Here is a 12431-nt window from a genome sequence, read left to right as displayed (position 1 = left end):
AATAATATTATAATCCATGAATGTCTTCTATGATAATAGTTAAACAACAAAGCATATTAAATTGAACAAATGTATACAGCTTTAAAAAAAACCAAGCACCGGGGGATCGCGGCACAGTGGTGACGTGACATAGTTGGGTCAATTATAATGATATCTGACAGTGATTAAAATCACTATCAAAAAAACGTTTCAATGCAAATCTTTAGACAGTGTAAAGACAAAATAAAGTCCGAATTTTATTTTTCCCATGATAAAGTATATTACATTGCCTTTAAGTTAAGATATAAATAAAAGTGTCAGACTTTCCGAAACACTTTCAAAAGTTAATTTTTTGTGAAAAGTTGTTATTTTAAATCCCTTCCTGTGGGCAGGTAAAAGGTCAGATTTATAAAAAAAATGTACCAAATGATAGGTAAAGATATCAAGCATCTATAAATATATATATATATATATATTGATATGGTCATTATTGAAAAAGTTATGACAGTTTTAAGAAAAAAAAATTGAAAAAAGTTCGAAAATTATTGATTTTTAAATTTGTAATTATTTTGGAGGTTTCCCCCATTTACGGGAAACGAGAAAATTTTTTTCAATTTTTGAGGGTAATGTCTACGACTAGATACGATTTGTGATCTTTTTACGTATCGTTGAAAGAAATCCGTTCGGTAAGAGCTGAGAAAAAGTGGTAACAGACACAAAAAAAAAACACATTATAGTTAAACTGATACCTTGTCACAGCTTTGCATCGAAGCTAAAAATTAATGAGAATAGCTTGAAGTGTTTAATATTTAAATGAATACTAAATTGTTAAAATGATAGATATATTTTAAATTCAAGCAATAAACATTTATATATTCTTTTCAATATTAAGATATTTTTGTTCCTTTTTTTAGAGTAAAAACAATATGTTGATAAATTATTTAGAAAAAATTAAAAAATAAAAAGTATATACAAGTAAAATTAATTAACTTGTTTTAATTTAAAAACTTGACTAGAACTTAATATTGTTTTTAACGTTAATATAAATTAAAAATTACGAAAATGATTATTGTACCTAGTAATAGCAATACTTTTTTTAATTTTTTATATATAAATTAATTACCTTTTTTTAATAGGGGGAATAATGTAAAAATAATTTTTAAATCAAATAAATAAAATTTACATTAGATAAAAAACAGTAATTATCTGTTATTAGTTTTTAGAAAAAACTTTTCTAATATTTAAAAATTATTTTGTGAGATTTCAAATGTCAATTACATAGGAACCAAATATTGCAATATTTTAATCTACCTAGTTATCCACCTAATAGTTTTTCTTTTGTTTTTGTAATTATTTATCTCTATTTATTTTATATATAATTAAACACCAATGCGGTATATATTTCTATAAATAATTAAACGTAAATTAGTACCTAAAAATATTTACAATTCTGAAAAATATATATCGCAGTAGTTTGATGATTTCCTTTTAGATCATTTTTTGTCAAATATATAATGCAATATTTTTATAATGGTAATGTTAAATGACTTTCTCAATAATTTTTTTTTGTATTTCTAGGATAATGTCATAAAAGTACTAAGAATTAAACTCAGTCTCATACATAGCAGGATAATTTTAAAAGAATATACACAAAAAAGTTTATAACAGAATTTAAACGAAATGGGAACAATACATTGCTGGAAAAAAGCCACAAATAAATAGAATGTACACAAACTTTGCGCCAAAGAAACTTCAATATTAATCAATGTTTATGGTCTCCAACAAAATAATTTATAGTATTTTTAAGTTGTAAAATAGTATTTATTTTTGTGATATGGTTAGAAAATCGCAGTATAATCTCTTAAAACTATTTCAAATTTAACAATGTTTTTGAATAGATAATTATAAAGATTTTCTCCGTGTTTATTACTATTTATTTTTACACCGTAAGCATAAAAATACCAATATTCCTTATGCAATACTTTTCACAAATGACTTTTGAAATTTTTATTTTCTACGAATACCACGTAAAAATTTTATGAAAATTTATTTACAGCTTATGTCATTATTATTTGAGTGCTACTTATTCAAACAACGTTCTAGTCGTATTAAATGAAATGCTATTTATATCTTATACAAAGGTTCTTTATAAACTGAACCTTACCGCGCAAAACTATTTTGTTTCCAAGTTTCTCCTTTTATATATTAAGTAGTTTACAGTAGTATATCTTAATATTTTACGTAAATTAAGTTTAGCGGGTGATAAAAATGTCTATATTTATACTTCTTAAAAGTACAAGTAGATCGTTTTTTAAGGTTAGAATATAATTTTAGTATACCAGTTTAACTGATTAAATTTTATTTGAAATGTACTGTTACACTTTCATTTTTGAAAATTATTATCTATAATCTAATAAAACTGTTCATAGCAAAATACACGAACATATGCTTGAGAATTTTCTTATAGTCTTGAATAAATAATACACATATTATACGACACATATTTTGTATCGCACGTAGGTAATGTACTACAAATGTCAGAAATAAATAGAAGGCCAACAACAGACGTTATAAAATGTTTCATGGGTAATAAAAATAGAATTGGATAGTAAAACACGTTGGTCGTACAACAATCAACATAAAATTCATTGTTAATAATAATCTGACGATTACCTGTCAATCAACGCGCGGCTTATCCCTGTGCCAGACAGTTTCTAGCCGCCGTTGTTTCATTTATTATTTTACAAACCTCAGCATCATCATCGATGGGGATTATTTAGGGAGAAAACCAATACGGTCAAAAACACAATAACACACATCTGACATAGTGACAAATATCGTGTTTCCCAATGGATAACAATGAAAACTTTGTACATATTACTTCATTCAAAATATATTATAAGGTTTAACAAACAATTTTATGGATCAGCATAAATTTAAGCATGAAGGGTATAATTAAAAAATTAAAAAAAAATTTACATACATTTTATACTTTTTAATAATAATCTTAATTGGAATTTTCAGGAAATAGTTAGACAAAAATTAAATTCAAAATGTACAAACATTTTAATGCGATTAACAATCAAATTTTATCGGGTAACAATCATTGCCGCAAATGGTTTTGTACAGAGTGTCTAATGCAAACAGAATATATATGAAGTTAGTCCTTCACTATAAACTCTTTTGATTATGAGAACCAATTGGCTAATTGCTTAACCGTTAATTGCGGTTGTAGGCTTATCGTTGTAATTGTTGCTATGCAGAATTAATGTTCAATTTTAGAATTGTAAAGTAAGAGATGCTAGCCAAGGTAGATAAACACTAAAAGTAAAATGATTTCCAATTTCAAATTTTTTGTTGCCACTTTTTCTCAACTCTCACCGGACCAATTTCGTTCAACATTACGTCAAAAGATCACAAATCGTATCTAGTTGAAGACTTTGCCCTCAAATGTTGGAAAAATTTACCTCGTTAACTGTAAATGGGAGAAACTCAAATAGCTGCCGTAGTTAAAAACTATTTTACAACTAAACTATTTTTGTGTTAAAATTTTGTTTATTTTAAAATAATAGTTTTTATAAATGAATATACCACGGATTTTTATAAAAGTTACAAGGATATAACTTAAATTGAATATAAATTTAAACTTATTTTTAATATTTGGCCTCCTTCAAGTTAAGAAAAACGACTTTGCATTTTTACACTAGCTTTAATTCTCCTTTTTAGCTACTAATGATTTAAATGTACGGTTGCCGCATAACAATACAATCTATTAGACACGGGGTACGTAGTTTGAAATAACTTTTTTTGCATTTTTTTGCTTAATTATATTAAATAGGAGTTCATTTTTTTTTTAGAATAATCCACCAATTTCTTAAAACTAAACATTATTAACAGATTGCATCGAAACGTTTCTCTTATGACAGTGATTGTAATCACTGTATTTATAATACATAACATAAGCTTTAATTTAACATATATTTAAAGAACAGAGTATTTTCGAATCATTTTCAAAAGTTAATTTTTTTCGTAGATTTCCCCCAATCACAGGGAACGAAAGAATTTTTTTTTAATTTTTAAGAGCAATGTCTTCAACTAGATTCGATACATGAACTTTTGACACGTATCGTTGAAAGAAATCGGTCTGGTGAGAGCTGAGAAAAAGGGGCTACAGAAATAAAAACAACCCAACACAGGGGGGCCGCGGCACAGTGGTGACGTAGCATATTTGGATCAAGTATAATGATATCTGACAGTGATTAAAATCACTATCAAATAAAAAAAAAAAAACGCTTTGATGCAAATCTTTAGATAGTGTTTAATATTAAAAAATTGGTGGATTATTCCAAAAGCTACATGATTTGCTATTTCCTTATTAATATCCTGATTAAGATAAAGTATGTCGAATGAAAAAGGGGTATAAATATTATTTCTCATAAAAAAATTGTATTGATCTATACACTTTTTAATATGTTAAAGCATTATAAAATTAAAAATGTAAAAAATAAAATCAAGAATTTTCACACAAAAATAGCATTTGGTAACTATTTTCACCGTGAAGACAAAATAAACGGAGATTTTTTTTTTCATAATGAAGAACATTACATTAAATTAAATTTAAAATATATATAAAAGTGTCAGTATTTCCGGAACACTTTAAAAAGTTAAGTTGAAAAAGTTATCATTTTGAATTCCTCCCTGTGGGCAGGTAAAGGGTCCAATTTATAAAAAAATATATCAAATGATAGGTAAGGACATTATGCATTAGCATCATTATGTATCTTAAAAAAAATTATATTGATTTGTTCATTTTTGAAAAAGTTATGGCAGTTTTTAGTAAAAAAAATTTCGAAAATTAGCGATTTTTAAATTTGTAATTTTTTTGGAGTTTTCCCTATATATGGGAGAGGAGGGAAACAGTCTGTATAAATGTTGATACCAAAAACTCTTATTTTAATTTAGCAGTTACGTTTATATAGCATTTTGAAGTTTGTTACACTTAAAATTTTTCTTTACGATTTTGCTATAATATCAAACATTAGTCTGCGTATGCTAAGGACAAAAGTAAACATTATCTTTTTACCTAATTTACTTGTAATAGTACTCAATTTCTTATTCATAAAAATAGTAACATTTGAGCGCGCTTTTTACAAAAATAATTATCTCAAATCTTTATTAGAAAATGTTTCTAACATTTTGTAAGTGTTCAATGGTTAGCCAAGTTAAAAAACCCAGCACAGGGGGGGTCGCGGCACAATGGTGACGTGGCATAGTAGGATTTTTAAATTTGTAATTATTTTGGAGATTTTTCCTATTTACAGGGAACGAGAGCAAATTTTTAAATTTGAGAGGGTAATGTCTTCGACTAGATACGATGTGTGATCTTTTGACGTATCGTTGAAATAAATCGGTTTGGTGAAAGCTGAGAAGTAATAGTTACTGTACTTGTTAATTTGACACCATTTAAACTGATAGTTAACACAACGGATTTCGTGTTATAAATTAACATATGTAGCTTATAAATATATTAACTATAAAAGCTGCAATTAAAATCTAAAAAACTGACTAACCTGGAAATATTCTTAATTATCAAAATCATTTAGAAAACAGTTAATAATAATTTAATTAATTTTAATATCATGATGAATAATTATAACACCATTGAAAAAATCTAGCGAATTCTTTTAATATAGGTAATAGTAAAAGATTTAAAAGGCTAAATCATATTTCTGCAATAAGTGCAGTAGAACATTTATGGATTAAAAGTAAGTAAGAGATATAGTAAAGACGGAGAAGAGCACTTTTTACGTTCGATTGAAATATTTTAAATGTAGAACTGTTCATATGATCATATTGTAATACGTCCCAACCGAGCCATACATTAGCTTAAACTGAAAGGTTCTATAAATAAAATAAATCTAAAATTATTCTACACAAGAAGTGTAGATAAATAAATAAATCACGTCTAAATCATAAATTAAATGATTTTACTATTATAAGTAATTTAATAAACATACAATCGGAATTTTATTATTTCTTATTACTATTATTATTTTTTGGAGGGTACTCACAAACCGAAACCTCACTAAATTGTGAAGCATTAAATTAAATAGCAACATTTTTTTTATATATTTGTGAATATTACATGATAGATGAATGATTTACATAAGAAAGAATATAAGAAAATATATTGATTAACTATTAGAATTTAGATGTTTTTTGATATTGTGTAATAATTTATTACACAGCAAGAATTTTTTATGAAAAAAAGCATTTAACAAAATAATTAAAAAAATTTTAAAGTTATTTTAAGTTTATTTATTTTATTCAAATTCATATGGTAATCTAAATCTGGTAAGAAGATACTCATTTTCTGAAAAATTTTTGAGAATTTTACATTTATGTTAAGAGAATACATATTATATTTAATAAACTGTAATTAAATCATTTTTTTTTTCGTTCTTTCAAAGTTAAAACTCTATTGGTCTAAGTGCAATCTGCCCTCACTAAATTAACACCCATTTGTATTTAAAAAACTATAACGGATAAAATAATTGTTTGAAAATTTTTTTTATCATACTATCCAGTTAAAACTAGAGATTCCCACTTAAGAAAATTAAATTTAAGACTTTTTAACCTAGAAAGGATGAAAAAATAATTATTAACTACGTGATGTTGTAGAGTTTTTTTAACTTAATATATATAAATCTGCAAACATTTAAAACTATCAATAGTTTCAAAGAAAATGAATAACCAAATTTTGATCACCTTGTACATATACCTAGTAAGAATAAATTTTTTACTTTGGAAAATAATAGCACAAATTTATTTAGTATCTTATTAATTTTTTTTTAATGTTTAAAATTATATTTTGAATTTAAGATGATATATTTCAATAAAAGGATATCTTAAGTAATTTAAATTAATTTCTGAATGAATATAAGATGAATAATTTTAACATTATGATACAATATTAGATTCATATTTTAAAAATTTTTAAAGAACATTATTTCGAACTTTAATTATTATAATGGAAAATTCCGTTATCACTAGCCTTATAATTCTAAAAACTACGCTTTTCATTCCAAGAGTCTCTGTAATCGTATTTAAATGGAGTCAACAGTGATCGACGCCCTTAGTGACCACTATTGATCAGCTTCCACCATTTCTTTTACATTTAATAACTTTTTTAATCTTATAAAATCACGATACAAACAAAACCATTTCTGTTTGCAAACTTGATAGTTACGCCCTTTTTTGGGCAGTATTGTCTCTTTAATTCCTCTAACTGATTACCACACTTATTAACGCCACCATTTCTCAATTTATTACAAGATGGTCCAGAATTTTCATTTTATTTATTTTTTTTCAAATTGCAATGGCAGATTCTTATAAATATAAAAACATTAAAGAAATATGATTAAAAAAAATTATCCAATTTTAAAGCTTATTCAATAGGTATTAATAAAGGTTGAGAAAGTATTAATTTAACTTTTTTTCTATTTGTTTGTTGCCACTTTTTTTCAGCCTTACAATACAACAATAAAATGATTTTTTACAATTTTTAAATATTTTCTTTTATGTTGGATTTTTCTTTGAAAATCTAACCACATGAAAGATTCAAAATAACGACTTTTGCATAAAAACTTAACTTTTTAAAATGTTTCGGAAATTACTCAGTGCTAACATACACTCTGCGTGTAAACAATTTGTCCTGACTACTTATCTTCTATGTGCAAATAGTTGCCGTAGTTAAAAAAATACTATTTTTGTTTACAAATATATTTGTGAAAAATGATCTAATTAAGAAAACAGCTTTTCATCCATTATTTCGAAGATCATAATTATAGAGTGGAGATGAGATATGTTATGTTATTTTTATCATTCCGAAGTACTATTTCAAAATTTATTATTAACCAGTCATATTTTAATTAGATCGTTTTTATTTTATTAGCTAGTTAAAGTTTCAATACAATACATGAATATATATTTATGTATTATACTTATAAATCATAAACTTGTAATCAGTATATAATTAAGGAAATATAAGTTGATTTAATTTGCAAAAATTCAACAATTATTTCTAAAAATTAAACATTTTTGTCAGATTAACGTATTTTATGATAGTGATTTTTATCTTTGTCAAATATTATCTATAGTTGTCCTAATTATGTCATGTCCCAATCATTTTTGTCGAATCAAGTTTCTATAGTGTTTTTATGATTATAAGCTACTATAGTAATACTATAGTGTCCTCTTATTCTCAGGAATGTGGAAATTATAGAGGCATAAAGATTATGAGTCATAGTATGAAAATTTGAGAAAAGGTAATAGATAAGAGAATAAAAAATGAGACATCGGTATCTAAAAACCAGTTTGGATTTATACCTGGTAAGTCAACAATGGAGCCAGTATTTTGTGTGAGGCAACTAATAGAAAAGTTAAGGGAAAAGAAGAAAAAACTGTGTATGATATTAAAATAAAATTTGGAGAAAGCGTATGATAGAGTGCCGAGAGAGGTTTTAAAGTGGGCATTGATGAAAAAAGGAGTCCCAAAAAGGTACATTAATATAATAGAAGATATGTATGATGACACTTGTACCAGGGTAAAAAGCGTAGGAGGAGTAACAGAAGGTTTTCGGGTAAGAGTAGGAATGCACCAAGGTTCTGCTATAGGCACTTACTTATTCTCTATAGTAAAGGATAAATTAACTAGAGAAATAAAAAGAGAAGTACCGTGGTGCATGTTGTTTGCTGACGATATAGTGTTAATAGGAAAAAATAGGGAGGAAATTAATCAAAGGCTAGAGGTGTAGAGATTACCTCTTGAAGAAAAGGATTTAAGAATAAGTAGAAGTAAGACAGAGTATATAGAGTACGAGTTTGACAAAGGAAAACACCAGATGGTTGAAATGAGGAGATCAATGACAATAAGCGAGGACGTTATTGGAGAAGTGAAAAGTTTTAAGTATTTAGGGTCAGTTGAGCAAAAAAGTGGTGGTATTGACGAGGATGTAAGACACAGAATTAAGTGCGGATGGTGTAAGTGGAGAGAAGCGTCTAGCGTTATATGCAATAAAATAATTCCAATGAGGTTGATAGATAAATTCTACAAGACTTTAGTGAGGCCACCTATGATGTATGGTTCAGAGTGTTGGGCGGTTGATAAGAAAGTAAAGTAGAGAATGAGTATAACAGAGATGAGAATGCTTAGATGGATGAGTGGAATGACTAGAGAAGATAGGATAAGGAACAAGCATATAAGAGGAAGTATAAGTGTAGCGTCAATAGTAGATAAGATGAGAGAAAATAGACTTAGATGGTTTGGTCATGTTATGAGGAGAGAAGAATCGAAAGCTGTAAGAACAGTTATGGAAATGAATGTTGAAGGAAGAAGAGGTAGAGGAAGACCAAAAAAAAGATGGAGGAATACTATTGAATACGATATGAGGACAGCTGATGTGAGCGTAGAGGATGTGGGATATCGTGTCAAGTGGAAGTTTAGGATAAGGATGGCCGACCCCAAGTAGTTGGGATTAAGGCAAGGAAGAAGAAAAAGACTATAGTAATACGAAAAATTAAATAAAATTAAAATTATAGGTCACCCTAAGATTTTTAATAAAAGATTACAAAAAAAATCTTTGAATTAAGAATCATTCTCCTGGAAATTATAAAAATTTGTGTTTAAACTTTTTCATCCTAAGACGACAAGTTATAGAAAATTCTAGACCTACATATATATATATAAAGGCCCAAACAAATCTAACTGACAACGCTTATAGTTTTTATCGAATAATTTCGTTGTTTTTTTTAACAATTTTTGCATTCTAAAAATACGTTAACAGTAAAGTTTTATGATTTGTCTGTAATTAATAACCAGTTTTTTAATCACATTTCTTTCAAATACGATGAATAAATCGATATTAATTTTAAGATTTATTGCATTTAGCATAGTATAAAAATACAAAAATTTTATTGAAAAAGAAAATTGTAACAAAATGATTATTTGGTCAAAAGTTATGAGTTGTCAGTTGAATCTCTTCCACTCCTGTAAATATATTGCTATGCTCAATAAATAAGGCAGTAACTCAAAAAAAATCCATTATATTAGAATTTAGGTTTTACTCTTATAATAACCTTCATCAAAATATCGACAATTTGGATTGATTCGGAATTAAACTACTAAGAAAATTGATAAATATATAGCGTGTAATTTTTATTTTTGATATCCTGAAAAGTGAGAAAAAGTTAGTTACTGCTTTATGCGTTGCGCATATCGAATGTAGGTCCAAAATTTTCTAAAACAACTGGTCACCTTAGAATTAAAATATTTATTTATATATATATATANATATATATATATATATATAATTTAATGATTATTATATACATAACAAACAAGAACTGTACACGACAGTGCAATATTGTTTAGAAAGAAGTTCTGTTTTATAGTATAGTGGCAGTGACAGTTTTCAGCTTTGGATATCGTCGTCTGAGTTTGTATGCTATGAAGTGTTTGATGACGATAATAGGTAAGGATGTGTAACTGAACCGTGAATGATTTCATGCTGTATAGAAGCAAAACAAAAGGAAGATCGCCCTAACATTGACCCAACAATGGAAACTAATGAATTTTTACTGTTGTAAAGAATCAAATCAAATTGGTAAGCAATAGAATAATCAAATAATTGTTTTGAAGTCGTTACTTTTCAACACATTGCTACAAACAGCTCTTAAAATTATTCTTATAATACTCCATAACCATTCCAATCCTTTATTCAATGAAGTTTATTGTGATAGTTTATTTAACAGACGTATCACTGATACAATTAAGTTTTTTTCTTTTAAGTATTCAATAATATTAAATCTGTTTAAATTAACAAACATAGTTTAACTATGATTTACTGAAAGAACCTATATAGAATAGAGAAATATATTTAGCCTTCTCCCAAAAAAATGTTATTATAGTTGAGCCCAGATTATCAAACCGAAAATGCTTAAAAAAAATTCATAACGAGATGATTAAAATAAATAAACTGTTTCAAGAATCTAAATTTAAGCTTTATTGCAGTACAATTTTTTTATATAAATAAAATAATGTTAAACGTTATTGTTTTACTATTCCCCTGTCATCTCATATTTGTTTTCATTTTATTGATAAAAAAAAATAATTTCATTAGGCTATTATGTGAATTATTAGCATAACTAATTTCCTTTATTTATCAGGAATAGCAATTGTCAATTATTTAAATTTACAATAGCAATAAATAACAAGGAGAGTACAATATTTCGTATTTATATATATATTTTTTTGAATAATCAAGAAGACATTCCTTTCTGAATTTTAAACCTATAGACGATAATTTAGTCTTCTTTAAGGACTTAAGTAAACCAACTTGTCATGTCATTGGCGAATTTTGAGGGTACATACTAATTTTATTTAGCGGTTTTCGATGACGCATACTAAATCACTGATCTTGTTAGAGAACCCAACCCTCTATTTTATTAGACAGTTTGTTTTAAACCAACAGTCTTACTATAAAACCAAACTTGGAACTTGTGATGTTCTTAAAGCAGTAAGAGTGATAATGACACTCAACCCATAATTTACTGCAAAATAAGCTTAAAGAAAAACATTGATAGTACATCCATTGCTACTTTTAGCTTATAACTTAAACGCACTTAACAACTAAACTACACGATAATAAACAATTCATACAACATAAAGTACGAAAATTGAACCTTTAATTTGGGTTCATTTCGTTAGATCAAACAACAATATTCTGATTTTATTTATAGGAAACAACAAAATGAAATTTAAAAAACTTTTTACCTTTTTTGTCTCTTAGAACAATATTTTAAAAACATTTAAGATAATTTTTAAATACACAACCGGCAATAAATTCTTTATTTTTAAAATAATCATCGATCAATAATATTATTGTAGTAGATATCTAGTACTAATAAATAACCATATATACTGTGTCAATAGAAAATGAAATTTTCTACTTTCAACAACCAATTTTCCTAAATCGCTCAGATTAATTTGAATCAATAGCTCAGTCGGTTTCTCGTCGAGCCTCAGTACGTAGGTACCGGGTTTTCCCGTCCTCTCTGACACAATCAATAGCTTTTAGAGAAAACGTTGAGCATAATAAATAAATATGCGTAATTTTTTAACTTTAATAAATTATAAAATTAACTAAGAATAATTTAAATGAAGAAAGGGTAACTTACTAAGAGATAGAAATTCAATCACTTGAATAAATTATTGTGTTACATATTGTTTATAATTACATAGTAATAGTCTGCATTCGTGGTAAATCGATGAAAAATAGATTTCTATAAAATTATTTGACAGTTAAATGTTTAAATGAAAATTTAACTAATAACTTAATAAATTTAATAAAATTTTAAATTAATTAATCACAAACAATTACGGTAACAAAACT

At 26.3% G+C, this 12431-nt stretch overlaps 1 protein-coding gene across 5 annotated transcripts in view; it reads right to left on the bottom strand.

Annotated features, from left to right (window-relative positions):
- The window catches only part of LOC126898574 (uncharacterized), a 140683-nt gene extending 128252 nt beyond the window's left edge, over window positions 1–12431 (bottom strand). For all 5 annotated transcript variants that reach the window (XR_007702304.1, XR_007702303.1, XM_050672777.1 and 2 more), the window contains exon 1: window positions 12217–12431. The gene's annotated coding sequence lies outside the window, so the exon portion shown is untranslated. The remainder of the gene's footprint in view (window positions 1–12216) is intronic.

This window comes from Daktulosphaira vitifoliae, unplaced genomic scaffold, assembly GCF_025091365.1.
Source record: "Daktulosphaira vitifoliae isolate Bord-2020 unplaced genomic scaffold, ASM2509136v1 Scaffold_2, whole genome shotgun sequence".
Classification (NCBI taxonomy): Eukaryota; Metazoa; Arthropoda; class Insecta; order Hemiptera; family Phylloxeridae; genus Daktulosphaira; species Daktulosphaira vitifoliae.
The sequence above is the reverse complement of the archived record's forward strand: the minus strand, read 5'-3'. Positions and strand labels throughout refer to the sequence as shown.